This window comes from Schistocerca piceifrons, unplaced genomic scaffold (assembly GCF_021461385.2).
Source record: "Schistocerca piceifrons isolate TAMUIC-IGC-003096 unplaced genomic scaffold, iqSchPice1.1 HiC_scaffold_78, whole genome shotgun sequence".
NCBI classification, from domain to species: domain Eukaryota; kingdom Metazoa; phylum Arthropoda; class Insecta; order Orthoptera; family Acrididae; genus Schistocerca; species Schistocerca piceifrons.
This window is the reverse complement of record NW_025729036.1, coordinates 35,001-40,000: the sequence shown is the minus strand read 5'-3', so window position 1 is coordinate 40,000 and position 5,000 is coordinate 35,001. Positions and strand designations below refer to the sequence as shown.

Below are 5,000 nucleotides of genomic sequence, written 5' to 3'. Positions count from 1 at the left end.
CTTCTAACAGGCGCACATACAATATGTAAGCACCAGCATGGAACAACATCCAGTGCATCCTCTCCGCCACATTACACAATCCACACTATCACAACCAGACCAGGAGGTCCATGCGGAAAATAGAATATCCCACCCTTTCGACATCCACCATTGCGCAGATAAGGCACCAACACCCACACATGTCCTATACAACGGTGCACCCAACATCACAATAGTACCTCCTGTCACAGCGCACAAACAATGACATGAGTCAAAGACACAGGTCTGACACAAGCATAGAATTGGAGCGCCGCCTCTAATAAGCCAAAGGTGCATCCTGACGTGACAAATCTCATCATGTCACAAGCATTCACTTACTATAATCACTATCAACGAACCTGCCGCCCCGCCCCCCCCCCCCCCCCACACCTTTCCTTACAACAACGTGTAACCTAACCTAACCCATGTTGTACCTTAACCTAACCCATGTTGTACCTTAACCTAACCCATGTTGTGCCTTAACCTAACCCATGTTGTGCCTTAACCTAACCCATGTTGTCCCCTAACCTAACCCAAGTTGTCCCCTAACCTAACCCATGTTGTCCCTTAACCTAACCCATGTTGTGCCTTAACCTAACCCATGTTGTGCCTTAACCTAACCCATGTTGTCCCCTAACCTAACCCATGTTGTCCCCTAACCTAACCCATGTTGTGCCTTAACCTAACCCATGTTGTCCCCTAACCTAACCCATGTTGTGCCTTAACCTAACCCATGTTGTCCCCCTAACCTAACCCATGTTGTCCCCTAACCTAACCCATGTTGTCCCCTAACCTAACCCATGTTGTGCCTTAACCTAACCCATGTTGTGCCTTAACCTAACCCATGTTGTCCCCTAACCTAACCCAAGTTGTCCCCTAACCTAACCATGTTGTCCCCTAACCTAACCCATGTTGTGCCTTAACCTAACCCATGTTGTGCCTTAACCTAACCCATGTTGTGCCTTAACCTAACCCATGTTGTCCCCTAACCTAACCCATGTTGTCCCCTAACCTAACCCATGTTGTGCCTTAACCTAACCCATGTTGTCCCCTAACCTAACCCATGTTGTGCCTTAACCTAACCCATGTTGTCCCCTAACCTAACCCATGTTGTCCCCTAACCTAACCCATGTTGTCCCCTAACCTAACCCATGTTGTGCCTTAACCCTAACCCATGTTGTGCCTTAACCTAACCCATGTTGTCCCCTAACCTAACCCATGTTGTCCCCTAACCTAACCCATGTTGTCCCCTAACCTAACCCATGTTGTCCCCTAACCTAACCCATGTTGTCCCCTAACCTAACCCATGTTGTCCCCTAACCTAACCCATGTTGTCCCCTAACCTAACCCATGTTGTCCCCTAACCTAACCCATGTTGTCCCCTAACCTAACCCATGTTGTCCCCTAACCTAACCCATGTTGTGCCCTAACCTAACCCATGTTGTGCCCTAACCTAACCCATGTTGTGCCCTAACCTAACCCATGTTGTGCCTTAACCTAACCCATGTTGTGCCTTAACCTAACCCATGTTGTCCCCTAACCTAACCCAAGTTGTCCCCTAACCTAACCCATGTTGTCCCCTAACCTAACCCATGTTGTGCCTTAACCTAACCCATGTTGTGCCTTAACCTAACCCATGTTGTGCCTTAACCTAACCCATGTTGTCCCCTAACCTAACCCATGTTGTCCCCTAACCTAACCCATGTTGTGCCTTAACCTAACCCATGTTGTCCCCTAACCTAACCCATGTTGTGCCTTAACCTAACCCATGTTGTCCCCTAACCTAACCCATGTTGTCCCCTAACCTAACCCATGTTGTCCCCTAACCTAACCCATGTTGTGCCTTAACCTAACCCATGTTGTGCCTTAACCTAACCCATGTTGTGCCGTAACCTAACCCATGTTGTGCCTTAACCTAACCATGTTGTGCCTTAACCTAACCCATGTTGTGCCTTAACCTAACCCATGTTGTGCCTTAACCTAACCCATGTTGTGCCTTAACCTAACCCACGTTGTCCCCTAACGTAACCCACGTTGTCCCCTAACGTAACCCACGTTGTCCCCTAACGTAACCCACGTTGTCCCCTAACGTAACCCACGTTGTCCCCTAACGTAACCCACGTTGTCCCTAACGTAACCCACGTTGTCCCCTAACGTAACCCACGTTGTCGCCTATCGTAACCCACGTTGTCGCCTAAACCTGCTCTGTAATTGTTATACGACTCGTTTCAATTAGTGTAGTGTTGCCCACCCGCAACCCTCGCAATATAGTTCGCTACTCGCACTGCCCGCTCCCCTGTGTATCGCTTCATGTTAAACACCTTGCAAGTCTTGCTGACTTTCCACATGCTCCTGCTGTACACTGTAATGTGGATGGCAGCAGGGCGTACATGCCGCCCCCCCCCCCCCCCACCTCTCCCCACGTCCCCACCTTGCCCCCTGCCTTCGCAAGGTGGTTGGTGACAAGTTTGCATGTTCAATGCCCTTCGCATGCGACGTACGCAGGCTACGTTGTGGTGCGGCCTGTGTCAACTGTCCGCTGATGTCGTACGCGTGAACCACAATCTGTACTGCACATTCGTCCTTATGTACTGAATGATACATCGTGGCACATGTGTGACCGTACAACGACTGCGCCCAAAAACGGCGGACCATACAGTGCAAATATTGTGCACGCAGCTACGTGTCGTCTCCCTATGAGAGCTGGATTGCAGTGTGGTACGCCATAGAGACGTGTGGGAGGAACGGACGCCGTGGATGGCGATCAGCATGAGCTGTCTGTTGATGTATTCGGACCTAGTCGTCTCTCCTCACACACCGTGATGGCATGGTGCAGCGCGTTCCATATCTGCGACATGCTACAGAAGCCGGTTGACAGTCGTTCGAGCAATGGACATCGCATACGTACGGGGGCCACCTTCCACGTATTGTCTAGGCGTGCACATTTTGTTGCGTGTATGTGGGCAGACGTAGTGTGGCGTGACACCTGACACAGGCATGCAATAATGGTTGAAGTTGCAAATGGCGATGGACGCCTACGTTTTCTGGTGAAGTTACGCAAATGAAGAAATGGTAACCCGTTGTGGTGCGGTTGTTCTCGCTAGGGGTGAATCGGTGATGGCGACGATAGGTTGAGGTACTAACCGGTTGTTCCAGCGATACCCACCATGCCGACGAAACTGAACGGCATCTGGGTGTGAAGCGATACGCGGCGGTGGCTGGGTGGGACCGTCCCCGGCCGGTGAGGGGGCGCCTCCCGGCGTGCTGGCCGCGCGGTGCGTGGGCGCACGCGCTACAGCCGGCTGGTGGGGGCGGCCAGTGGCAGGCGCGCCGGCCGACGGACGCGGCAGGCGTCGCAGCTGCGCGCCGGCGCACCCTGCGCGCGGCGCCGTGCGGCCAAAGTAGGTCCTCGCGGGCCCGGTGCGAAGCGCGGTGGACATCTGCAGTGTGCTGGTCCGATTGAGGACTGTGTGCGTTGAGGATGCGCCGCCGCCCGGCGCTCGGCGCCGCGACGCCGTCTGCTGCTCGGTCGCCCCAGCGGTTCTCGCTGGTGGTTTGTATCGCAGCTGTGCGGATGTGTTGGCGTGTGCGCTGTGCTGGGAGAGTTCGCTTCGGCACCCAAGTGGGGCTTTTGTCCTTCTGTGGCGCTGGCGTTGGAGCTGCCGGTCACCGTAGGTGGCGCGTGTTGTCTCCCGCCGGCAATGCCACGACAGCACGCTCCCGGGCCTCTGTCGGCAGCGGCAAGCTCAGTTGGGAGCACGGGTGGTCGCACCGAAAGCGTCTACTCGCCTAACTCCGGGCGATTGCGCCTCTCTCGAACCCGACCAAGTACTTGGGACGGCGCTGCGCGCCGCCGGGACCTGAGAGGGTTTCGAGGTGTATTGTGCAGGGGAGCTCAGCCTCCTCCTGTTTGCAGAATGATTGAGCGGACGCTTGCGTGTTCGCGCGGGCCCCCGGGACACACTCCCGGGCGGCCGGCTGCTCAGCTCTAGTTGACGCAGCTCCCTGGTTGATCCTGCCAGTAGTCATATGCTTGTCTCAAAGATTAAGCCATGCATGTCTCAGTACAAGCCGCATTAAGGTGAAACCGCGAATGGCTCATTAAATCAGTTATGGTTCCTTAGATCGTACCCACGTTACTTGGATAACTGTGGTAATTCTAGAGCTAATACATGCAAACAGAGTCCCGACCAGAGATGGAAGGGACGCTTTTATTAGATCAAAACCAATCGGTCGGCTCGTCCGGTCCGTTTGCCTTGGTGACTCTGAATAACTTTGGGCTGATCGCACGGTCCTCGTACCGGCGACGCATCTTTCAAATGTCTGCCTTATCAACTGTCGATGGTAGGTTCTGCGCCTACCATGGTTGTAACGGGTAACGGGGAATCAGGGTTCGATTCCGGAGAGGGAGCCTGAGAAACGGCTACCACATCCAAGGAAGGCAGCAGGCGCGCAAATTACCCACTCCCGGCACGGGGAGGTAGTGACGAAAAATAACGATACGGGACTCATCCGAGGCCCCGTAATCGGAATGAGTACACTTTAAATCCTTTAACGAGTATCTATTGGAGGGCAAGTCTGGTGCCAGCAGCCGCGGTAATTCCAGCTCCAATAGCGTATATTAAAGTTGTTGCGGTTAAAAAGCTCGTAGTTGGATTTGTGTCCCACGCTGTTGGTTCACCGCCCGTCGGTGTTTAACTGGCATGTATCGTGGGACGTCCTGCCGGTGGGGCGAGCCGAAGGCGTGCGACCGCCCCGTGCGTGCTCGTGCGTCCCGAGGCGGACCCCGTTGAAATCCTACCAGGGTGCTCTTTATTGAGTGTCTCGGTGGGCCGGCACGTTTACTTTGAACAAATTAGAGTGCTTAAAGCAGGCAAGCCCGCCTGAATACTGTGTGCATGGAATAATGGAATAGGACCTCGGTTCTATTTTGTTGGTTTTCGGAACCCGAGGTAATGATTAATAGGGACAGGCGGGGGCAT

The 5,000-nt window shown here is 53.8% G+C and overlaps 1 non-coding gene across 1 annotated transcript in view; it reads left to right on the top strand.

Moving 5' to 3' along the window:
* Positions 1–4,020: 4,020 nt before the first annotated feature.
* Positions 4,021–5,000, top strand: part of LOC124770199 — a 1,909-nt gene continuing 929 nt past the window's right edge. The window contains exon 1 of the ribosomal RNA XR_007013077.1: positions 4,021–5,000. This exon is cut by the window's right edge and continues 929 nt beyond it. This is a non-coding gene — a ribosomal RNA (small subunit ribosomal RNA).